The sequence below is a fragment of the Microtus ochrogaster genome, unplaced genomic scaffold (assembly GCF_000317375.1).
Source record: "Microtus ochrogaster isolate Prairie Vole_2 unplaced genomic scaffold, MicOch1.0 UNK22, whole genome shotgun sequence".
Classification (NCBI taxonomy): Eukaryota; Metazoa; Chordata; class Mammalia; order Rodentia; family Cricetidae; genus Microtus; species Microtus ochrogaster.
This window is the reverse complement of record NW_004949120.1, coordinates 3372695-3383521: the sequence shown is the minus strand read 5'-3', so window position 1 is coordinate 3383521 and position 10827 is coordinate 3372695.

The following is a 10827-nucleotide window of genomic DNA, read 5'->3' as shown; positions in this document are numbered from 1 at the left end:
AGGAAGAGGAAGAAGAAGAAGAAGAAGAAGAAGAAGAAGAAGAAGAAGAAGAAGAAGAAGAAGAAGAAGAAGAAGAAGAAGAAGAAGAAAAGAGCAGCAGCTAGGTTCTCAGGTTAATTTAAGAGCAACTTAGACCTTTTGTTGAGTGAGCATCAGATGTCCTGTTCAGTTTTGTAAATAGGAACCACGCTTGCCTAGAGATCGCAAGGGTGTTGGTATGGTTTTTGTTCTACTGGAACAATATGGGAGTGAATAATAAAATGAAAGTCAAGGTTTCCGAATGCTCACCAAAATAAATCTTTACTTTCCTGGAATGGATGGCGAATGGTTTTTGAAGACTTAGAAAACAGTTTCTAAAGGAAGAAATGATTATCAAGACCTTAGGGCGTTGGCTCACGCTAAGACTTTGAGGGGACCTTTGGAAATATTTAAAAAGATAGATAGGCAAAACACCGAGGCAGAGATACAGCAAGCCTGCACTCTGATCTGGCATCTGCATTGCCACTGCCAGGTTGTTTATGTTCCAGTGCTGACCCTAGAGGAATTAAAATGACCTTTAGGAGAATCCTTATTGAGTAACCACAAGCCAAGTTTGAGGCAGTGGTCACCCACACACTTTTATGGGAAATAAAATTGTTTCAGTATTGATTCAGAATTAAAATTGCACACTTGCTTCATATGTGGATTCAAAATTATAACTTGCTTTACTACTTGGAATTTTTTTAACCGGGCTGTGCTGGCACACGCCTTTAATCCCAGCACTCGGGAGACAGAGGCAAAAGGATCTCTGTGAGTTCGAGGCCAGCCTGGTCTACAAGAGCTAGTTCCGGGACAGGCACCAAAGCTACAGAGAAACCATGTCTCGAAAAACAAAACAAAACAAAACAAAACAAAACAAAAGCAAAACTACTTGGAATTTTTTGGCTATTCTTTCTAAATAATTGTTTTAGTACATGAGATTCTTCGTTTGCTCTTATCCAAGTTGTGGTTGCTGGTAGGAGCTAGAAAACTCTTTGTGGATTTGTCTTTGCTTAAAATAATCCTCTTTGTAGACAGAAGAAACTCACTGTCTCCTTTAGCAACTATATTTAGATTGAAAAGTGAGAACTGCTTGATTCAAATCAAGACAGAGACTTAAGGAACGTCAGGACTGCCAGTCAGCTCTGTGTTGTTCACCTCCAGGAGGGGCTACGGGTGCTGCAAATTTTGAAGAGGAGGTCTTCTTGTAGATTGCATTACTACCCAGGCTTGCAGAGCTCACCTGGTAGTCCTGGGCTTTGCCTGCAGCTAGACTAGAGCTTAGAAAGGTATGGTTTTATCCAGGAAGAGTTTGGTACATCCTTAAGCTTGGATGCTGACACAGAGAAGTCAAAGGAAGCCAGTTTCTATACATGGAGGTCAGGTTTGAAGAGATATCATTCTATGGTAAAATCTTAGTTCTACTACTTACTAGACCTGTGGATCTAGGTATATGATACCAATTTGATAAGTCTGTCTCCTGCTTTGTAGGTCAAGGATTAATAATAGTGATACCTTCTTACTTGGGTTGTTGGAGAGGTAAAGGGGGATGTCACAGGTGTTCCTCCAAATATGTATGACATGGATAAAACGTCAGATCTGTCACCACCAGCACCTGCAGCAGCCGCACCCCTACGGAGCCTCACACACATGTTCCTTTACCTTCTGCTCTTCTTCCCCTTCATTCCTACAACAAATTAATATTACTCCTCTATTGGGACCGAGTCTTTTGCAATGTAGAATAGTAAGATGAGTCACACAGATTTTACCTCCATAAATGCAGGCAACCAGGCCTCATCACTAGAGTCAGTCTTCCCTGTGACTGGAAGGATGTCCACTTTTGCTGGATTCAATATGTGGAAATTTTAGGAGGTGGGGATATTAGGTCATTTGTGATATGTCCTGGGAGGTGATCTCTTGCTCTGGTGTCTTTCCATGTATCTCTGTCTATTTCCTGACTGTTATACCACCATCCTGCCTACCAGCATGAGGTGAGTCACTCTGTCTAAACACTCTTGTTCTAGCCCCCATCAATAGAGAAAGACAACCATGAGCCAAAACAAACTATTCTTTCTCCCATGAATGAATAAATGAATGAACTCTGCTCCTGGTGTGACCTGCTGAAAGCTGGGAGTTTATGAGTGCATGTCTTGGTTTCATTGTCTAGTCTCCCCTGTTCAACTCCTTCTGGAGCCATTGCTGTACAGTCTCTGGGACGCAAGGTATGTCAAGAGAAAGCATGTCAGCGAAAAATAAGTTTCATTCTAATAATCATAGTGCTTTAATTCTTTGAAAATGTGATGCTGTTTCAGCTGAAAAACTAGCTAGACTATTAAGGGAAGCTTGTTAAGACACTGAAAAGTGATGACAAACTATATTGGATAACTGTGAATTCCAGTTATTCTGTATCAGTTGAATTTTTGTGTGTCCTCCCACCCCTGTGTATGTGGTGTTTCTATTTTTCTCCAATAAAACTTTTATCTAAAAATAAACAGTGCTTAATAATATTGTTTGGAGTACAAACACAGAAAAATATTGGGAAAGTAAATGGATCCCCTTGTCATTGCTTCTTTCAATCTGACTTTGGAAGCTATCAAGGCTTTGGGTAGAATGAATAGGTGCAGCCGAAGTCTCCGGAAGCTAACACAGAAGTAAAGAAACTGACAATGGTAGCTGATGTCTGAGTGGGTAAGTGGAAAGCCAAGTCCTCTAAGAGAGATGCAGGAGAAAGTCCAGTAGAGTAAAACAGCCAGGCAGGAAGTGAAAAGTTAAATAGAATTGCCGAAAATGAGGCCTATCTTTATAGGAAAGCTAATTTCCCTTCAAATGCAAAGTTTCAGGATTGCTACCCCAAAGCATTCCTACCATATCACACATCACCCCATAGAGCAAAATTCATCCTTCATTTGGCAGTTCCTAAAATTCACATCTAAAATGAATGCAACATGAGAGCTCTTTCTTCAACTAGAGAAATAAAGAGAATTGCTTGACTTCATAATAGTTTGAATTACAGCATTTGAAAGAAAATAAAAAGCTCAATCTATTTTTAATTAGTTTAAACCCACAACAATGAACAATTAAGAACAGGATAATCTAACCTTGTGATCTGCATCCATCTCATTTCAATCACATGATTTCTTCCCATTGTTGTAATTAAAAGTGGGAGCAGAACTTCTTCCCGAAAGGTATGTGTTAGAGAGCGCTACTCTAGACATTGAGCATCTGAGACCTAGTCTTACTTCCTCTGCCCGAGTCTAGTCACTTAATTGAGTTAGGTTAGTTTCCTGTCAACATGAGACTGCTGAGTTGGACAACTGGTAAAAGTCTTAGAACATCAAACAATGATTGCTCCTGTATGGATTTATGGTATCTGCCCTTCCCGACTTGGTGCCATAATAATACTCACACAAGACAGTTAAATAAACAGACATAAGGAATTGTACTGATGAATGGTTCTCCAAGTAGGAGCCAAGAGTAGCAGGTTTCCAAAGGTTGCCATAATAGAATATGTTTTCAACTTCACTTTACATAGACATGTGCATATATATAATACAGGATATACTTAGACGGATAGAATTATAGGATATACTTAGATTGATAGAATTATAGGTGAATATCTTTTGCACTGCCTAGATGTGCTGCATGAGATTTGCTCTCATTGTCATTCTGAGACTGTCAATAAAGTTAAAATTTGATTCAGAAAATGGAGTCCACTTTCAGTTAGCCAGAATAAACCATAGAGTTTTTGGTGGACCCAGATTCAGATAGAGAGAGACAGGAAGGAATAGGGAGGGGCTTAGAAAGATTCATGGGTCTATCTGGGAAGGTGAAGAGGCAGAATCTACTGATCATGTCTCCATCGCTCTGTAGATCCATCAGGTTAATATCTGACTCCCAAGTTTTTAGTGATAAAAGAGTAACTTAGATAAACACTTCATGGATGCCTCTCGTGTTACCAAATACTTAGCAGTTTTGGTTGAGTGACATCACTGGAAGAGTTATTATTTAAAAGGTGAACAAATGTTTTCCAATTTTGTTGACAAATAAAAATGGCTGACTTATACCTAAAATGTACTATGATAATTTTTCTATATGCCTTTAGATGTATTTTTTCTCACTGATTTAAAACAATAACAACAAACCTCAAAGTTTCAGAATAAAATCTGCAGCATGCCTCATTTTTAAATTGCTTTAACTTAAATTCTAAGCTTGGGAGTCACATTCCTTGGCAGTAATACCTCATATTCTTATATCATTTGAATGAAAAAAAACTATAATATAAATGTAATAGTTCTTCCATAGGTATTTTCTAAGAAATGCTTTTTCTTAAAAATTGTGTGACATTCCCCAGTTGTAAGGCAAGATGCTCAAAAGGAAAGTTTATATCCAGCTCTAGGGATAAATTAAGTTTTAAGGGGGAAATCTGCATTATTACAAGCTTATCTGTTTAACATATCATTCTTTCCGGCATCAGCATAATAAATATTTTGAATCCTTATAAAATGTGTGACACTCAAGAAAGACTACAAGAACCAGAGTTATCTTTAACAAGAAGTAAACTTTGAAAAGTAAGCATCAAGTGGAAACATTAAAAGGAGAATAAATTCTACCCTGAAAAGAGAGAGAAAATTATGTTTTCATTATGAAAGCCAAGGCACTTTCCTATGCACCAGCTCTAAGCACCAGAATTTTATCTCCTTTGTTTGAAGTAATACTGTATTGGTTTTGGGGGCCAATTTGCAATCCTGAAATCTCCCCTTATCCCCCCCAAAACCACAATTTCTCCTACCTGTAAACTCATATCCATTCTGGCATAACCACAAGACAACCACGTATTTTTCCTTACAGTCTCCTGCCTTCGGTGCTTTTATCAGGTATTCCAAAGAATGAATTGCATTATACAAGTTATCTAATAAGCCCGATTCTATTCCAAATGTCCCATCAGGCTGCCATTTTCCCATAATGTCATCCAGATGGCCTTCAGCCCACATGAAACTCCTAGAGACACAATAATATTCCTGAAGCCCTGTCCCTCCCCTCCCTCATCTATATTCCATTTATTTCCTACAGACTCACTTGCTAACTAGGAGGAGATAGAGAGAAACTTTACATAAGTCACACTCATAAGCAGGAGCTAAGCTCTCTGTGCTGTATGAACATAATAAGAGAAAAGTAAGAGAAAAATGCATCGGATTATAGGACGCCATCAGCTGATGAGTAAAAGACATGGGTTGTTTTATTAATTAAGTCAAATAATTGGTTTTAAACCTACCAACGATTCAGTATTACATCAATTGTAGGTGAGTGCCAAGGGATGCTTGTTCCCACATCACAAATGTATTCTTCACAAACTTAGTGATTCTTTATCATTAAAAAAATAAGACTTTGCACAGTGCAGGATCAGTAACGAGAACTGTCTGCCATGGAAACGACACTAAGAAGTGTTGGACACAAAAATCTTTGCACTGTGGGCTCATCTTGACCAAAATGTGAGTACAGGCAAATGCTGTGACATCTCAGAACTCTCCCAGAGCCCTGTTTCTCCAGGTAAAAGAATGTGTCTGGCCAGACAGATTTATGAAAAGTCAGTAGTTAATGAGCTATCCTCAGAAATTCTGGAAGTCTCTAGGGCCTCTCATCTTTGCCCTTGGAGGGCTTGAAAAGGCGAGTGTTCGTTTTGGAGTTGTTAGACGGCAGTGTCACTCCTCGTGGGTCTGCACATCAAGTCACTGGTGGGAGTCTAGGGACCTCTAAGGAGGCCAACGTCTAAACATGCAGCAAGTCAGAGAGGCAGGGTCAAAGCAAGGTCACAGACATCACTGTAGTCCAGAGAGGAAACTGGCACGGCTAGTGAAATCCTACAGATGGGCACATTTTTTCATTTGTTGTTTTTCAAAAGAATGTTCCCGAACTTAAAAAAAAAAAAAAATCAGAAAACAACAATCTCTCCCTTTGGCCTAAGTACTGTGGGTGTTCTTCCAGCCCATTTGTTGACATATAGTTTCCTTGTTAATAATAGATAATTATTTGGCAAAAACAACTAGCAACCTACTTTCCCTCTCTCTCACACAAAATAAATAGCTTTGAAAAGACAGATTTTATAGTGAAGTGTTCTTACTTCTCTCTCTAATGAATTACACAGATTCAAAACCAGAAGTCTTGATCAAACTCTTAAGACAGTAAGACAGGCTTCTATGACATTTTAGCTCTCAAATATTTCCAGGAATATGTATTGCCTCTTCTTTCTTGTTATTTGTTTGTTTGTTTGTTTTGGTTTGGCTTTTTTTCTTTTCTTTCTTTTTTTTTTTTTAAATAAGAGTCGAAACAGGTATGAACTTATAAGCTGACCCCTTGGAAGGGCCCTTTCCCCCATCTTTTGTGTATTAGGAACATACACTATTTTTTTTTCTTTTTCTTTTTCTTTTGAAAGCTTGACCTAGCTTAGGCTCATTTCAGACTAGCTCTTTTAACTTAAATCAAACTGTTTCTCTTTATCTACCTTTCTGCCTTGGGTTTTATTACGATTCACACTTAAGGATATTTTACTTTCACTGTCCTGGTACCTGTCTGGCTGGCTGGGGATTGCTGGCTGGGGATGGCTGGCTGGGGATTGCTGGCTGGGGATTGCTTGACTTCTGGCCCCAGGTGTCTTCCTTATTCTCTCCTCTTTTTCTTATTCTTCTAGAGCCTAGATTTCTCCTCCTATTTATTCTCTCTGCCAGCTCTGCCTATCCTTTCTCTGGCTAGCTATTGGCCTGTTCAGATCTTTATTAGATCAGCAAATGCTATAGGTTGGGAAGGTGGAACAAATGCAACACATATGTACATAATTAAACAAATTCAGCATAAACAAAACAATACACCTTTACACAGCTAAAGTAATATTCAGCAGCATAAACCAATGTGACGCATCTTTGTCCAGTTAAAATTATATTCCACAACATTTCTTCCTTTCTGTCTAAACAAAAAGAAAGGTTTTAACTTTAACATAGTAAAACTATATATAATAAGAATGGTTATCAAGTAAGAATTATATTTACAATATCCAGTCCATTTACATTTAGCAAAGTCATAGAAAACACTTCATTATTAATATTATCTTGATGAGTCCAAAGCTCCATACCTAATTTACCTTCTATCATAACTAAGAAAAACTACAACTATCTAGTCTCAGGCTCCATCAAAGGCCTCAGAAGGATATATTATCTGATTAAACAGAAAGTTCAGTACAAGTCACTTCCAAAACTATAGAACTAGTAGAGACTGCCTGAACAGTCACCCAAAGTTCCTCTGTAATGTTGGAACATCCATCTTTGGTCTATAAGCCTAGAATATCTGGCAGACTTTCCATGAAGCAGGAATCTTGAAAGATTGTCCTACCTAGTCTTAATAAAGTTCAACACTGACTTTACTCACACAACTATTTTTACGACTACAACTCTATAGTAGAGTATAAAGTCAGGGATGTTGATATCTCCAGAAGTTCCTTTATTATACAGGATTATTTTAGAAATCCTGGGTTTTTTTTTGCTTTTCCATATGAAGTTGAGTATTGTTCTTTCATGGTCTGAGAAAGGTAATCAATGGAATTAAATTGAAGACCCTGACGTAAACCCCACACACTTGTGAGCACCTGTTTTTTGACAAAGAAGCTAAAATTACACAATGGTAAAAGGAAAGCATCTTCAACAAATAGTGCTGGCATTAATGTGTGTTGACATGTAGAAAAATGTAAATATATCCATATCTATTACCCTGCACAAAACTCAAGACCAGGTGAATCAAAGACCTCAACATAAATCCAGTTACATCGAACCTAATAGAAGAGAAAGTTTGAAGTAGCCTTGTATGCATTGGCACAGAACACTACTTCCTAAATACAACACTAGTAGCACAGACTTTGAGAGTCATAATCAATAAGTAGGACCTTCTGAAGCTGAGAAGCTTCTATAAGACAAAGTACATTGTTAATAAGACAAAAAGGCAGTCTACAGAATAGAAATAGATTTTCACCAACCCCACATCTGATAGAGGGCTGATCTCCAAAATAAATCAAGAACTCAAGAAACTACACATCAACATACCAAATAATCCAATTAAAAAATAAGTTACAGATCTAAACAAAGTATTCTCAACAGAAGAAACTCAAATGGCCCAGATAACACTTAAAGAGTTGTTCAACATCCTTATCCATCAGGAAAATGCAAATCAAAATTATTCTGAGATACTATCTTACACCTGTCAGAATGGCTAAGATCAAAAACACTAATGACAGCCTATGTTGGAGAAGATGTGGAGTAAGGGGATCACTCCTCCACTGCTAATGAGAGTGTAATCTTGTACCACCACTTTGGAAATCAGTATTGTAGTTTCTCAGAAAATTAGGAATCAATCTACCTCAAAATCCAGCTATGCCAGTCTTGGGCATATATCCAAAGAACGCTCAATTATACCACAAGGACACTTGCTCAAATATGTTCACCATAGCGTTATTTGTAAAGTTAAGATCCTTAACACAACCTTGATTCTTCTCAACTGAAAATGGATAAAAAAAGTGATACATTTACACAACGGAATATTACTCAGCTCTCAAAAATGATACCAGAAAATTGAAGATAGCTGGATGAAACTGGAAAAAAATCATCCTGACTGAGGAGATAACCCAGAATAAGAAAGACAAATATGGTATGTACTCACTCATAAGCAGATATTTGCAGGAAAGTAGAGGTTAACTAAGCTACAATCTACAGTTCCAGAGGAGCTAGGTAACAGAGGGCCCAAAGAGAGATACATAGATTTTCCTGGGAAGGGGGAATGAAAGAGATCTCCTGGGTTATCTAGGGTTGGGAGTGAGGGGGTGGGAGGCATCGGGTTGGACAGGTTGGAGTGGGATGGATGGGGAGAACAATGAAGGAGATATCTTGATGGGGGTGCATTTGGGGATTAGGGAGAAACCTGGTGCCAGATAAACTCCCAGGAACCCATAAGGATGACCCCAGATAAGACTCCTACTAGTAGTGAAGAGGGTACCTGAACTGGCATTCTCCTAATCAGATTGGTGACTATCCTAATTGTCATCAGAAAGCATTCACTCAGTAACTGATGGGAATAGATGCAGAGATTCACAGACAAGCACTGGATCAAACTCTGGGAGTCATGTTGGAGAGAGAGAGAGGAGAGAGAGAGAGACAGAGAGAGACAGAGAGAGACAGAGAGAGACAGAGAGAGACAGAGACAGAGATTGTACCAGCCAGGGGGGTCAAGATCATGACAGGGGAACCCACAGAGATAGCTGACCTAAACTTGTGGGAGCTCATAGTCTCTGGACCAACAGCTAGGGAGCCCGCTTGGGACTGAACTGATGTAGGCCCTCTGCATGTGTGTGACACTTATGTAGCTTGGCTTGTTTGTGGAGATCCTAGCAGTGGGATCAGGATCTGTCCCTGGTGCTTGAGTTGGCTTTTGCGCACCCAATTCTCATGCTTGGTTGCCTTGTCCAACCTTGATGCGGGGAAGGAGCTTGGTCCTGCCTCAACTTGATGTGGCCACAGGAAGTCTGTCCCTTTCTGAAAGGAGACAGAGGAAGAGTGGATAGGGGGGTGTAGAAGGAATATGGGGAAGGGGATGAGAAAAGGGAAGGGGAACCTGTGGTTGATATGTAAAATAAATTATAAAATGTATTAAAAGAGAAAACAAGGAACTCACAACTGCAGACTTAGGTGCTTTTTCCTGACTGGAAGTTGCAGTTTGCTTCCCTCCATTGTCTAGATTTGGCAGGGATGGAGGAGGGCAAGGGAAAGATGCACGAAAACCCGAGTGACTGACTCTCATCCAGACTACTCTCTTATGGTCTAGGAATTGTGGGTCCCTCTGGACATCAAGCATCTCCCCAGCTTAGAGCTGCTATAATGCAAAGTCTAGAACAATAGATGGAGACCATAGGGAAGCAGATGTTGATCCCTAAAACCTACATCTCCTATGACCTGACTGCTCAACCCAATGCCCTCAGTGACCATTACCTTTCTCTAAGCAGGGTTCATGACACTCTGTCATTCCGTAATGTTGAGTGTGTGAAATCTGTGAGTGTAGGTAAAGGTTAGAACACAAGCATTTTTGTCTGAATACTGCCAAATGCTTTCATCTAGCACCCAATATTCTCAGGGTAATATTGAGACTTCACTAGTCCTTGTCCAACTATCCTGACATTTGGCATATTTCTTGCCCCAGTTATGAGATCTTTTTGCTAATGCCTGCTAATTTTACATCCAAAAGGAATTTGACAATCACTGTTGAAAATGGTAAAAACTACTTACCTCTAAGACAGTAATACATTTTCGGATTAACGTATTCCCTTAGCCAAATATTTTCTCACATTTATAAACATTCATGCATTGTTCTAGCATATTAAGTTGTGCATATGCAATTGCAGAAATGTAATGTGCACATTGCAAGCAGCAAACTAGTAGATGCTTGATTAAGAAGGAATATGAGTGAAAGCTATCACACTGTTTTCCTATCATAAAACTGACCATCATGCAGTGTCTAAAGCATGCATGCTACTCTAGTGACTATTTTTTTAGTATATATTAATGTCAAACCACAGTTACTGAATGTCTCAAATGGATTTAATGATATAACAAAGAGAAAGACATCCTAGTGCTCCAAAAAAAAAAAAAACCCACTAATTCTCATTCTTAGGTCATTAGATTATTGGCTCATTCTTTCCAGCTTTTTGCTATAAAGGTAAAAACAGTGGGCTGTCATCTAGCCAGACTGGATTTCCTACACTTGCATCTTTCGAATAGCTCA